Source organism: Carcharhinus amblyrhynchos, chromosome 28 (genome assembly GCF_965287045.1).
Source record: "Carcharhinus amblyrhynchos chromosome 28, sCarAmb.v2.hapA, whole genome shotgun sequence".
Taxonomy (NCBI): domain Eukaryota; kingdom Metazoa; phylum Chordata; class Chondrichthyes; order Carcharhiniformes; family Carcharhinidae; genus Carcharhinus; species Carcharhinus amblyrhynchos.
Genome location: NC_137351.1, coordinates 1,884,239 through 1,899,796, shown reverse-complemented (window position 1 = coordinate 1,899,796; position 15,558 = coordinate 1,884,239). Strand labels below are relative to the sequence as shown.

The 15,558-nt window shown below is 45.0% G+C and overlaps 1 non-coding gene across 1 annotated transcript; it reads left to right on the top strand.

Annotated features, from left to right (window-relative positions):
* The first annotated feature begins 11,093 nt into the window (after positions 1-11,093).
* On the top strand, positions 11,094-11,175 carry trnas-cga (transfer RNA serine (anticodon CGA)). Its single transcript has one exon. It is a non-coding gene; the product is annotated as a tRNA-Ser (tRNA).
* Positions 11,176-15,558: the final 4,383 nt, after the last annotated feature.

The following is a 15,558-nucleotide window of genomic DNA, read 5'->3' as shown; positions in this document are numbered from 1 at the left end:
AACTAGCATAAATGCATAGGGATGTGGGGACAAGGCCTGGGTGGGATTGTGGTTAGTACAGACTCAATGGGCTGAATGGCCTCCTTCTGCACTATAGGAATTCTATGATTCTATAACTTTGTGCCAATCACAGATGTTGTTTGATGAATGTACCGTGGAGGTGAGAAAATGATAGTTTCAGGCTACAGATCAGAAGCAATTTGTTCTTTAAGTGAATAATTTTTTTTAAGTGGAGGGTTGTTTGTGGTCAAAAATAAAGCAACTAATCAGAAAAATTATGGTAATATTTGTTTTCAAACTATTATGTAGTTGATTTTTGGTCCAATCCAGCAATTTACCAAGATGTTTTATGCATAGAACACAAAGTGGAGATAAATATAGTATGTTCTGAAATCTTTGGACCACAGTCTGACTAATCGTCCACCACACATTTTGATCCATGGAAAACACTTTAGATTCTGCATTGAAATGATTCAAGTTCCGTGCATTTGGTTGTTTGTAATTCAGATTCTGAGGTACATTATCCCTATTCCTGACTTCCTTCTTTGCTGGTAGATGCCCTGTCCATGTTGCCTTTGTAAGAAGCCTCACAACACCAGGTTAAAGTCCAACAGGTTTATTTGATACTAAACCCACAAGCTTTCGGAAACGCTGTTCCTTTGTCAGGTGTGTGGAAAGTTCTGGACTTTCCACACACCTGATGAAGGAACAGCGTTTCCGAAAGCTTGTGGGTTTACTATCAAATAAACCTGTTGGACTTTAACCTGGTGTTGTGAGACTTCTTACTGTGTTTACCCCAGTCCAACGCCGGCATCTCCACATCACAGTGCCTTTGAACAGGCCACAAAGAGACATGAAGACCCTAGCCAGTTGACCAGGCTCAGCTAGCTTATCTCAGCCCTCTGCGAGGACACACCCCAGCCTTTACAACTCAGAAGGTGGAAGACATGCGGAAATGAACCTATAATCAGTGGCACAGTGCTCCAATATTTGGCACCCACCTCATCATCCTTACTGCGTCCAGAACTGTAAAATACTCTGCTGTCTCTTGGCTTTTGTTTTACAGCGAAAGAAAACATTTTAATAGACTGAGGATTCGGAGCTGGATAATTGAAGTTCATTTCTAGGGCTGGGGTTTTGTATTTAAATGTTTGTATTGGATTATTAGTCCAGTGGATTACAATGAACAGAATCAGGTTTGACATATTGGCTTTCTTTAATAAATCAGGGCATCATTTACCTCGAGTCAGCCAACGTGATGCCTCATGGATGGCAAATTGGGTTAGCACCGTTGTCTCACAGTATCAGGGACCCAGGTTCAATTCCAGCCTTGAGTGACTGTGCGGAGTTTGCACGTTCTCCCTGAATCTGCATGGGTTTCCTCCGGGTGCTCTGGTTTCCTTCCATATTCCAAAGGCGTGGGGCAGGGTTTTTTGGTTTTGCTCGCCCTGAAACTGAAAAAACCCGCCTGAGGTCAACAGACCTTTCCATGATCCGCCCCTCGTCTGCTCCAATTCCCATGGCGGGCAGGACAGTAAAATTCACCCTGTGAAGTTTGGGTGGATTGGCTGTGTTAAATTGCTCTTTAGTGTCCAAAGTTGTGCAAGTTCGGTGGATTGGCCATGGTAAATTGCCCCGTGGTGTCCCAAGATGTGTAGGTGAGGTGGATTAGCCGTGATAATTGTACAGGGTTACAATGGTTGAGGGGGTTTGAGGGGTTGGGGTTGGAAAGTAGGAGGTTGGCCTGGATAAGATGCTCTGTCAGAGAGTCAGTACAAACTCAAAGGGCTGAATGGCCTCCATCTGCACTGTAGGGATTTTACGGATAATGTTCGAAAACTGAAGTGGTTCAAGTTTGGTATTTTTGTTCCGCACCATGATTTCATCTTCATCATTCCTGTTCTTGAAGCATTCCGACTCGGAAGCACGGTTCATTTCTAACATAAACGTGTGATGAAATGTAGGAACAGGAAGAGGTCATTCAACTCCTCAAACAATATCTGCCATTTCGAGTCATTCTGAACCTTGAAACAACTGAGCCACTTTGGCTGCAACCCCGAGCCTTAAAAAAAATTAATCTCCTTTCTCTTAATCTTCTGACAGAACATGACAGGACGTGCATGTTCGATGAGGATCAATGGGCTTCAACTCCCCTTTTCGTTCTAGAGTCATTGCTGCATCTGGTTGGAGATTAGAAAAGCCTGGAGTCCAATGTTCAGGGTCAGTGAATCTTTCTCATTCTTTTGTTTTCTTAATTCCAGGAAGTGAGACTGCCCTTTACCAATGATCTTTTCAGGGAATGTAAAGATCAATAATTCCCAGCTCGCTCTGTACCAGCAGCTCACTCCTAATCCGACAACGACATCCGTGTTTCACCTTGTCTGTTGCACGGCTACTTCTTGTTATGTACAGCCTACGCATACACACACACATACACACACACACACACACACACACATACACACACACACACACACACACACACACACATATACATACACACACACACATATATACATATACACACACACACACACACACACACACACGCTAATTCAGAAAAATGATTTAACACAGTGTTAGTAGAAATGATCTCTGACTTGTTTTCTGAGCAAGAAATGGATTGTGAGATGAGGGAGTCCGTTAACCTCTTTATTCCACACGGTTTCTGCAAACTCAATTTGTGGATTTGGTTTCAAGGCATTGTTTCTTGTGCAGTTACAAATCATCGCACTGTGACAGAAATCTTGAGATTAGGACTACAGCAGCCTGACTTAGAGAAGCATAGACTGCAGTTCAATATGATTAAGCTCGGGTTTTTATCTGTAATTTTTGAATATCCTCCAGAAAACGTTTGTCTGTGGACTCTTTAAATTGAGGAAATGGAATTTTCCTCAGAAGATGTCTCCAATTTTCTTGTAACAGACGTCCATTATTGTTACAAAAGATTCCCAGGGCAGAGTATCACAGCTAGTTTACAGCAGTGTGCTGAGTTCCATTTCTATTTTTGCTATTTCATCCTCGGGTCCACAGGTAGTTAAAATAATGAACATTTATTGTTCAGCAAAGTCTCACATCGAGCATGAGCACAATATTGTAGAACGGATACAGTACAGGAGGAGGCCATTTGGCCCACATCCGCAAGGGAACCTCACCGACCCTCACTCCCCCTTCCCTCTCACTGTGCAGCTAATTATCCAATTTCCTTCCGAAAGTGATGATTGAATCTTCTTCCACCCGGCAGGTTCCAGACACTCGCTGCAACGCCTATTTTTTGTCACTGTTGCTTCTTTTGCCAATCGCCTTAAATCGGCGTTCTCTGGTGTTCAATGCTCCTACCAATTGGAATACTTTCTCAGTATCCAGACTCCTCTTGGTTGTGAATGCTCCAAATCAAATCTCCTCTTAATCTTCACTTCTCCAAGGGGAACAGCCCCAACAATTCCAATCCAACCCTGGAATTGGGAACCCTCATTCCTGAAACCAATCTGACAAATCTTTTTTGCACTTTTTTTTTGCCAGAGTTTTCCAGACCTTCCTGCTGGTGGTCTTCTGCTCCCACAGAAGTTCAGCCACCAGAAAGGTGAGCCAGGCAACACGCCATAGACATCCGTGGGACTGGAAGATCCCACCAGCAGCCAATGGCAATCCACCCCCACTTGCCAGAAAATACATCGCTGATCGGAGTGGGGGAGGGTATCGGGAGCAGAAAATCCCGCCCTCATCCTCATGCCTTCATATCTTTCCTGTAAGGTGGGTCCAAAATTGAATACAATATTCCAGTTGAATATTCATGATGATCCGCAGGTTATTAAATTATTCCTTTTTGGGCCAGAAACATCACAGAAGGATTCCTGCTTTCACACAGAATTCCAAGAGTCACGGAAGCTCTGCTATGCACAGGGAGGCCACTGGGGAGATACAGTGGCACTGCTGCCTCACAGTGCCAGGGACCCGGGTTTGATACCCAACTCAGATCACTGTCTGTGTGGAGCCTGCACGTTCTCCCTATGTCTGTGTGGGTTTCCTCCGGGTGCTCTGGTTTCCTCCTACATCTGAGAGACGTGCTGGTTAGGTGCATTGGCCATGTTAAATTCTCCCTCAGTGTTTCTAAACTGGCACAGGAGTGTGGCAACTAGGGGATTTTCACAGTAACTTCATCGCAGTGTTAATGTAACCCTCTTGTGATTAATAAATTAACTTTAATTTGGCCCATTGAGCCTGCGCCGACACGAATCCCACCCAAACCCCATCCCCTTAATTCCACATAATTACCCTTCTAATCTTCCTGACACTAAGGGACAATTTAGCATAACCAATCCACCGAACCTGCACACCCTACTTTCCTGAGTAATTAAATACACTGCCCCCTCTGCGATCTGCAAAGCACAGCTAGAAACTAGTCAGAGATACTGTTCCCCTGGTCACTGTCTTAAACTGAAATGGTGAACAGGAGAGCATCTTATAAAAGGATTAAACTTTCATCCACCAATATTGACAAATGTAAGCTCCATTCTTGGCTGCTGAATATCTGTTTTATGCGATGATCACTTTAACAGAAACACACACAGAAAATCACTGCACAGATAGAATCCAATTCACCAGGATTGCAGTCATTCTAAATTCTACTTCATTTTCGTCACACTGGGCTAAAGATAATGTGAAAAACACGATTTGTGCCAGCAATGTGAATATACAAGGGACAAAATCCAACAAGTTACAGCTCGCTGGTTCAATTCCAGCTCAAAGGAAGCCCAATGTCCATTTGTGGGTGGCACAGTGACATAGTGCTTAGCACTGCTGCCTCACAGCACCAGGGACCCGGGTTCGCTTCCCGGCTTGGGTCACTGTCGGTGTGGAGTCTGCTTGTTCTCCCTGTGTCTGCGTGGGTTTCCTCTGGGTGCTCCGGTTTCCTCCCACAGTGTGGATTTGGTGGATTAGCCGTGCCCCTTAGTGCCAGGGGATTAGAAGGGAAATTATGTGGAGTTAAGGGGGATAGGGATTGGATGGGATTGTTGTCAGTGCAGGCTCAATGGACCCAATGGCCTCCTTCTGCACTGTAGGGTTTCTATGATTCTAGCAAACGTGCAGAGGAGGCTGGGGATGTTTGGCGCTGGTGGAATAAGGGAATTGATCCTGGGAGAGATGGTTGTCCTTGTTGGGAGGAGGATCTGATTGCGGGGTGGCGGGGGCGGGTGGTCTGGGAGTACCCAGTTGCAGAAGGTGGGTGGGCCAATGATGGCGAGGGGGGAGGGGAGGGGGTGATGTTGAGAGTTGCCTAGGCAGGTGCGTGAGATCCATTAGGCAATGGAAAGGCATTTACCTCCCAGATTCAGCGCTCCTCGGCTGGGTTTCGTGGCTACGCCAGGAAACGTTGCCTCTTACTAATATTTAAATAATACAAATCTGCCTTCTTGGAACATTTTTGTCACCACACCCTGACCTCCCCCCACTCCGCCCCCAATCACCCTCCCCCAGCCCCAATCCATCTCCTCAAATACTTCCCCCACACAAATTGGAAGCTGGAGATTGGTGCCAGGATTCACATCTATGACCTTACACAAAGTGCCAACCTTTTGAGGTTTAAAATTCCACCTCACCTCCACCGTGTCTCCTTTGGTTCTGCCCTGGCACAATCTGAATTGAACATCAAAGGTTCACAAGGTCTTTTTCCCAGGGCAGGGGAGTCCAAAACTAGAGGGCACAGGTTTAAGGTGAGAGGGAAAAGATTTCAAAGGAACCTGAGGGTCAACATTTCCACACGGAGGGGGGTGCGTATATGGAATGAGCTGCCAGAGAGGGTGGCAGACGCAGGTACAATAGCAATATTTAAAATACATTTGGACAGGTACGTGGATGGGAAAGTTTTATAGGGATATGGATGAAACACAGGCAAAATGGGACTAATTCAGTTTAAGAAGCTTGGTTGGCATGGATGGGTTGGGCCGAAGGGCCTGTTTCTGTGCAGTACACCTCTATGACTCTGAGAGTCTATTGCCGGAGCTCTACCACCCCACCCACCAAAGAATGGGAGCAGGCAAAGGGTGGACAGCGGAAATATCCATTGATCCCAGGCGGGAATTTCCGATCTTGCTCGAGTGAGGTCTATGACTCTCTTTCTTTCCATTACCTCATTTTGCCTCAACCTCACCCTGTGTCAAAACGTTCCACGCTCCCATAACTCTCTGCCTAAAGAAATTTCTCTCAACTCTGGCCTCACTCCCTTTAGTGGCAATTTAAAATTTATAATTCCTTGGCACCTAATTCCTCAACTAGAGAAAACTGTTTTACCCAATCAAAAGTTGTCATGATGTTAAAAATCTTTGTTAAATCTCATGTTAGCCTCTCTGTCCCTCTGGAAATGGCACCACATCTCAATGATCGCTTCACAAATTTGGCTTCTTGTTCCTGCTATTAAAATGGAAGATACTGATCGACACGTCATGCACCGTAGATATTGGAAATCTATGATACAAACAGAAAATGTTGCGACACTCAGCAGATCTGGCAGCAGAGCAGAGAGGAACAGAGTCAAGAGGTGGCATTTTGTGATGATGTAGCAGATCTTCAAAAATGGGACCTGGATACAGAACCTGCCCCATCTATATTTCTCATTTCTTTCCCATCAGGGGATGGGGCATGAATGGCACACGTGCAAAATATAAATCTCCTGGGCCATTTGAAATTAGTGCTGAGTGAAAACAGACCCCACTTTCTCCGTTTCAGGAGCCTTAACCCGCAGTCTGGAAACCATATTTTATGGAATAATTGTTTGTGAAAGGTAGATTTAAGATCTGTTTAAGTAGCATGACGTAAAATTGAAGAATAATAATAGTTACTTGGACTAAAATAAAACCGACACCTATTGTTAAAATGCATTGATTGACAGGCCATCTGTTAGAGTTTAGGGAAAAATACATGAACCACCTATTTTTGAACTTCAATAGACTCCATTGTTTATATTTCCCAAGTTTTTTTATTAAAACTGAGTCCATTATGAATGTTTGGTTGAGTTTCAAAGGGTCCAGACCACTTATCTCAACAGGGGACTTTGGAGTGACAGTTTTAAAGGGTTATTAAATAATTAGTTTGTCTTTGCTGCAGTTAGTGAATTAAATACTTATTTGTTTTACAATGGATTGATTACTTAAAGACATTTACATTTTTGAATGGGTTTCTAGAATGAGTTTTTTTCAGTATCAAGTGCATTTGAGAAAGACTTCATTTGATTATTAAAAGTTTTTATTTCATCTCTACATGGCTCTTGAGGTGTGCCCATAATGGATATTGGATGGGTGACTATGACAGATAATGGGGAGGCATGGAGTGAGATATAAGTAGACATGGAGAGTATGTTAGGGCACGGGGGGAGTGGAGACGTTTGAGGGAACATGGAGGGGACATGGGGGATATGCGGCATGGGAGTGTGAGCGAATGAGGACTGACGACTACAACATTTAATACAACAGGGCTAAAGTTTCAGTGAACCAAGGTAGGTCTTCTAACCAGTCCGCTCTTGCACTTGCCCCCTTCCCCAGCTGCCTCTGAATTGGTTCAGGGGTTGGTGGGCCCAAATGCGGCAGCTATTTCTTCACTTGACCTTCTCACCTGATTCGTGAAATTCTGGCCCAAATGTTTGGGTTGATTCCCTTTCACCAGAATTGGGAAAAGCTTGACGAGAAAAATGTGTCAACCTGGTGAAGCTATGACACAGGACAACTTTTGTGTCAAACTGCACAAGCAGAAGGTAATAGACAGAGCTAAGCAATTCTACATCATAGAATCATACAGAGCAGAAGGAGGCCATTTGGCCCATCGAGTCTGCACAAACCCCAATCTCCCGCAGGCTCTATCCCCACAACTGCATGCATTTACCCTAGCCAATCCCTCTGACACTAAGGGGCAATTTAGAATGGCCAATCCACCTAACCTGCACATCTTTGGACTGTGGGAGAAAACTGGAGCACCTGGAGGAAACCCACGCAGGAGAATGTGCGGACTCCACACAGATAGTGACCCAAGGTGGGAATCGAACCCGGTTCCCTGGCGCCGTGAGGCAGCGGTGCTAAATACTGTGTCACCGTGCTGCCTCTGCGGATCCGTTCCTGCAGATCATTGAACAACTCACTGGAGGAAGAGACTCCACGGGTATTCCATCCACACGTCAAAAAAAAGGCTTAAGCATTTGCAACAATGTTCAGCCAGAAGTGCCGAGTGGATGTTCCGCATTCCATCAATGAATTTTAAAAAGTAATTTCTCCCTATCTACCCTCTCTGTTCCCTTTAATATCTTGAAAACTTTAGCAGCAATCACTCAGAATAAATACAAATGGAAATAAAAACAAAATGGCAACTCTTTATCAATCGGGGTACAGATTACAAAAGCATGTTTGGAATTTTGGTGAGGCCACAGCTGGGGTCCTGTGTGCAATTCTGGTCACCACGTTATAGGAAGGGAGTGAACACACTGGAGGGGGCGTAGAGCAGATTTACCAGGATGCTGCCTGGAATGGAACACAAGTAATGAAGAGCGATTGGATAGGCTTGGGTTGTTTTCTCCAGAGCAAAGAAGCCTGAGGGGTGCCCCGATTGAGGTGTTGGAGATTATGAGGGGCATTTATAGGGTGGATAGGGAGCAGCTGTTTCCCTTAGTTGACGGGTCAGTTACAAGGACACGCAAGTTAAAAGTGAGGGGTGAGAGGTTCAGGGGAATTTGAGGAAAAGCCTTTTCTAACCCAGAGGGTGTTGATGGTCTGGAATGCGCTTCCTGGGAGGGTGATGGAGGTACTTTAAAAAGTAACTGGATGAGTACGTGGCGCACCATCACATTCAGGGTTGTGGGCCAAGTGCTGGCAAGTGGGATTAGATGGGCAGGTCAGGGCATTTCGGTGCTGACTCAATGGGCCAAAGGTCCTGTTCTACACTGTCGGATTCTGTGATTCTGTAAAGACAGAGGAATAAACACAAGTTAAATCTGGAAAGTTCACAAGTTAGACAAAATGGTTTCAATTCAACTGGTAGCACTGACAGAGAATCGAACATCAAATTACAGAAAAAATATTTTAGTCAGCCTTTAAATTCAAATTCTATTTGAACTAGAAAGCTAGCTAACCTACGCCAAGTTAAATAAGAGCCGCAATTAGTCTTAATTCAAAGATTGTGAAATTGGAATTCTTATCACCACAAAAACCACAGTATGTGACATAGTTTCAATTCCCAGTTTTCCGCCTTTTAAGTACAGTTTGAATCTCTCTTTGCTCGAGTGGGACAGGCAATGACTTGGACAAATTTGAAATGATGTCTCTTAATTTGAAATTCTTTTGCATTGTTCAGCCATTTATTACCTCAGTTCCATGGGCTTATTAGGAAATTAGGTGTATGTGTATCAGTCCCCTGACGTAGCCATCATTCAGAATCTAGACAAGGCAATCTTCTGCATCCAACGTGAAAGTGGCAAGTAGCCCTTCAGTGCATTAATATTATGGGATTGTATTGAATGCATGAATAAGCTATGTATAGGCTCTAGTCTGAAATGCATATTTCCCTTGGAGAAACGGAATCGCTTTCAGCAGATACTGAGCTCCATGCTATTCACAGAAGCAGTGTAAATTTAGCCCATAATGACTCCTTCTGCCTCCCTTTTTATCCACCTTCATTTCTATCGAAAGTGCCCCTTTAATTGTTCCAGCACTAGCTGAAGATGAGCGATTCTGACTTGTCCGAGGCCACATACCAACGCGGGCAGAGATTTTCTGTCGATTCCACAGAAAATGACCGAATTGAAATTGATCTGCAGAATCAGACTAATCCCAAGCTCTGGCTAGAAAAAGAAAATCGAAGAATCAGACTGAAGTGTGTGAAGAAAGGATAAATCTGTTCAGCTAATTTTGAACGTGCTGGTAAGGGTCTTAATTCCAACCACACCGATAAACTCAATACAATTGTTGTCTCATCATTCTAGTTGGATGTCGATGCAGTCCGCAGAATGGAGAACAAATGCAGAATTGCCAGCCATCTGCCAATTAACCTGCTGCTATTGATATTCTATCCTCCTGTTGACCCTGAACCTCAAACTTGCATGCTGCAGCTGCCAATATGGGCAGCGATCAAAATGTCCAGCTGCCATTCAGTTAAATCATGAGTAAATCCCTGAGAAGTGTCTGCCAACTTAGCTAAATGGCAATGCTGAGAGGAGATTTTATATTGTACACTGTTACCTCCTCATACATCTAATGGAGCAAAGAACGAGGGTTCATGGGTGGCACGGTGACCCGGTGAGCAGCACTGCTGCCTTACAGGGACCCAGGGTCAATTTTGGCCTTGGGTGACTGTCAGTGTGGAGTTTGCACGTTCTCCCCATGTCTGCGTGGGTTTCCTCTGGTTGCTCCAGTTTCTTCTCTCAATCCAAAGGTGTGCGGGTTAGGCGGATTGGCTGTGCTCAACTGCTCCTTGGTGAGAGGGGGATTAATGGGGTAAATATGTGGGTTTATGGGGATGGGGCCTGGATGTGATTGTGGTCAGTGCAGCCGTGATGGGCCGAATGGCCTCCTTCTGCACTGTGAGATTCTATGATACTGGGGTAAATTGGGGAAACAAACTCTCAGTAGAATTTGCTGAGCGTTTCTGGAAATTTCTGACAAACCATTCACTCCAATGCTTTGGCTAAAGTTCATCAGGCAGAAAGTATGGGTTTGTGGAGAGAGGATAGACCCAACATTTCGAGTCGGTCACCCTCTTTTGAAGGTTTGGCTCTATTCTCTCTCCTGCCAGGCCTGCAGAACACAACCTGCGAGTTGGACGAGTGTGGAAGCTCAGTCAACAGCACCTTCCTGACCTGTGACCTCTGCCACCTAGAAGAATAAGGGCAGCAGACACAGGGAAACACCACACCTGGCCACTTCTTAATAAGTCGCAGACCATCCTGACTTGAAACGATATTGCAGTTCCTTCACGGGGACTGGTTCCTGGAATTCTGGTTGTACCTATGTCACATGGACTGCAGCAGCAGAAGAAGGTGACTTCCTGTGGTGGTTTCAGCCAGACAAATGAGCTGGGCCTGCTGGAGTACGAGCTCCCTGATTGAGTCCCGCCGAGCTGCGATGGCCGAGTGGTTAAGGCGTTGGACTCGAAATCCAGTGGGGTTTCCCCGTGTAGGTTCGAACCCTGCTCGCAGCGATTATGATTGAAAGCGTTCGCTTCCGGCAGCCACAGAGCCAAAACTTCTTGTTTGAGTCCTAAACAATGGCTCAATCAGTGAGCCTCATGTTCCCTACTTAAAGCAGGTACATCCGTCTCTCTGCCTGCTGTAGCAGGAAGCTTAACCGAGTGCACTGGATTGTTATGTATGTTGTGTAAATGAAGGAACACTGGTGATGGGACCTGCGCTTCTGTGGACTTATTACACTTCCCACCACCTTCTTGTAGGCAACTAAGGATGGACAACAAATGCTGGTCTTGCCTGCAATGTTCACTTCTTGGGAAAGAATGAAAAGAAACACCTACTTTACAAACTGGAGGCATGTGTATGTGTCTGTAGACGTCTTTATGAGGTAGCAGTGGACGGGGAGAGACACCTCTTGGTGTTGTGACCTACTTGCACACCTCTGCTAGGCTTTTATTTCTGCCTGCCAGTGAAGTGTGAAAGGGAATCTCTCCTGGGAAATCCGTTGCTCGCAGTAATGCAGCTGCAGGGGAGAAAAGACGCAATTAACACAACGCTTTCTCAAAAAGCTAAATAGCAAGAGGGAAAGGAAGAAAAAAATCAAACTAAACGAAGCAGAAATGCCTGAAAGCATTTAGAAATATATTATTATTCCCTTTAAATGAACTTTAACTTATTTCTAATTCCCTAGAAACCCTTTCTTGCCTGAACAAATGTGGGAAAATTGCATCGACCGTCCCCAGACTAATTGAAATATTTTAATGCAGCCCACACCTGTTCATGTTTTTCCCACAATTAGAAATGTGTGAGATTAACACAGTGCTCAGAGAGACGGTGCACAAATCTCCAGACACCTTTCTGCTTAGATGTACCTAATTTAGCTCGAACCTATACCCGAATGGAAAATCTACACCATGCTGTCAAAGGGGGAAAAAGGAAACCTACCTCAACACTCCAACAGCTCCCACTCCTCAACCCAGAATCAATCTCATGGGCTCCACAAGGAGAAAAGCGAGCTAGGAAGCAGTGTATAAACAGAAAGATTTACATTTATATTAGCACCTTTCACAATTTCAGTCGAGTGGTCAGTGACCATAGAACTAGTGTCCCAGGAAAGGTTAGCAAGGAACTATGTGGGGTTACAGGGATAGGGCCTGGGTGGGATTGTTGTCAGCACAGACTTGATGGGCCAAATGGCCTCTATCTGCATTGTAGGGGTTCTGTGATTCTGTGAAGTTACAGCACAGATGGAGGCCATTCAGCCCATCATGTCCATGCCAGCTGGAAGACACCCAGGTGTCCTTTCTAATCCCACTTCCTGCACCAGGCCCATAGCCGTGTAGTCTGCAGCGTTAAGGTGTCAATCCAGGTATTTAAATCTACCCCCAGTGTTACAAATTAACCAATGACAACAAGCAATCCAAGATGGCGCTGGAGCATGGTGACATCTTGTGAGCTGTCCCCTCTAATACCCTCAAATTCTATCTTTTACTTTTGTTTTATGCTTTTAAAACTTTATCTTTCTCTACATCCTAGCTATGACTGTAACACTACATTCTGCACCTTCTCCTTTCCTACTCTATGAACAGTATAGCTTGTCTGTACAGTGCACAAGAAACAATACTTTACACTATACCCCGATACATGTGATAATATTAAATCAAATCAAATGCTGTGGTGGTCAGCTGACCCAGTCGAAATAGAAAGCAGATGGGGATTGGAGGAAAGCGTTTGTGTTGTGGCCCAGGGCATGGCTGAGGTTGTTGTGTAATGAAGGATGTTCATTAAACCTTTCCTTTGTGAAGTTTTTGTTTGTTTATTATTGCTTGCTCCTTGGAGGATTCTTGCTGCCAGAAGGATGCCCAGTGGGGTATAGATTTAAGATCAGGAGTACAAATCTGAGAAGGAAGTTCAGAAGAAAGTTTTTGAGCTAAAGGGCCGTTAGAGGTCTGGAACTCACTGCCTGTAAAGGTGGTGGAGTCAGAAACTCCGGTAAGGCCGTAGGAATATTTAGATGTTGAATTGCGCTGCCATGACTTCCGGGGTTATGGAAAATGGAGTTAATGGTGTTGACTAGCGTGGACATGATGGGCTGAATGGCCTCCTTCTGTGCTGTAGACATTTACGAATCCATGAAAAAAGCAACGTACTGCAGGTACTAGAATCTGAAATAAAAACAGAAAATGCTGGAAAATCTCTGCAGGTCTGACAGCATCTGTGGAGAGAGAATAAAGCCAACATTTCGAGTCTTGATAACTCTTCATCAAAGCTTTATAAATTTATGAAACAATGACATCCCAAAATGCTTTAAGACAAACAAAGAACTTGTTAATTTGTAATCATTGTTGTTGGAAATGGGGCAGCCAATCTACACACAGCAAGATCCCACTAACAGCTTTGTGATAATGATCGGATAATCTGGTTTTATGATATTAGAAAAATAGAATCATCAAATCATAGAATCCCTACAGTGCAGAAGGAGGCCATTCGGCCCATCGCGACTGCACCGACAACAATCCCACCCAGGCCCTATCCCCATAACCCCACCACATATTTACCCTGCTAATCACCCTGACACTAAGGGGCAATTGAGCACGGCCAATCAACCCAACTCTCTTTGGAGTGTGGGAGGAAACTGGACCACCAGGAGGAAACCCACACAGACATGGAGAGAACATGCAAACTCCACATAGACAGCCATCCAAGGATGGAATCGAACCCATGTGCGTGGCACTGTGAGGCTAACCATTGTGTCACCATGCAACCCAATTTGGTTTGAGGGACAAATATTGGTGAGATTTAACATCCCTGCTCTTCAAAATAATATCATGGTATTACATTGTTATTTTAATTTATAAATAGTTAGGAACTAATTTCTGTGCCACATTCAATGCTGCACTGCAGTCAGGTGCCAGACAGCTATACATCAGGGTGGCATGGTGGCACAGTGGTTAGTGCTGCTGCCTCACAGCGCCAGGACCGGGTTTCAATTCATGGCTTGGGTCTCTGTCTGTGTGGAATTTGCGTGTTCTCCTCGTGTCTGCGTGGGTTTCGTCCGGTTTCCTCCCACAGTCCAAAGATGTGCAGGTTAGGTGGATTGGCCATGTTAAATTGCCCCTTTGTGTCAGGGGGACTAGCTAGGGTAAATGCATGCAGTTATGGGGATAGGGCATAGGTGGGATTGTGGTTGGTGCAGGCACGATGGGCCGAATGGCCTCCTTCTGCACTGGAGGATTCTATGTTTCTATGAATTGAAAGAGACCTCCAGACACTTTGGTGCATCTGTGTTCTGGTGGGATAGCAGTGCATGGTGGGTTCTGTAGAATTCGCCCTAAGAAAGCTGCAGTATTTTATACCTGCAAGTGTGATTACTTTGAACATTTAGAATCACAAAATCCCTACAGTGCAGAAGGAGGCCATTTGGCCCATCGAGTCTGCACTGACAACAATCCCACCCAGGCCCTACCTCACAACACCATGCATTTACCCTAGCTAGTCCCTCTGACACCAAGGGGCAACTTAGCATGGCCAATCAACCTAACCTGCACATGTTTGAACTGTGGGAGGAAACTGGAACACCCGGAGGAAACCCACACAGACATGGGGAGAACATGCAAACTCCACACAGACAGTGACCCAAGCCAGGAATCGAACCCAGGTCCCTGGTGCTGCAAGATAGCAGCGCTAATCACTGTGTCATTGTGCCACCCATTATCTCAGAACCATCAGACATAACATGGTGGCAGCAGGCATCTGTGAATAAAACCCAAATATTTTAAGCATATTTAATGCTGAATTAAACTGAAAAAAACACCCATCAACAACATCGAAGCAACATCACTATAAATAAGTCAAATTAGACAGGAGACCAGCAGAGATGAGGAGTTACAGATGGCATCTCGCTGAATGATCTGGGCATGGTCTGACATGATTCAGTGAACACACACAGCCTCGGTCAATCAGAGATGATATCTCACTAGAAGATGGTGTTCTAATCATACCCAGAATAAAAACTTCAGAAAAGATACATGAAGATCACAAGAGAGTGGAGAAATGATCAGCTGTGTACTCGATAGGCATCGACAAAGATATCGAAGAAATGTTACCCCTGGAACATAGAATGCCTACAGTACTGAAGGAGGCAATTCAGCTCATCGAACCTACACCTGCCTCACCTCGGCCCTATCCCTGGAACCCCATGTATTTATCCTGTTGATTCCCCTGACGCTAAGGGGCAATTTCCCATGGCCAATCAACCTAACTGACACATCATTGGACTGTGGGAGGAATCCGGAGCACCTGGAGAAACCCATGCAGACATGAAGAGAACGTGCAAACTCCACACCCAAGGCTGGAGTCGAACTTGGGTCCCTGACACTGTGAGCCACCATGCCGCT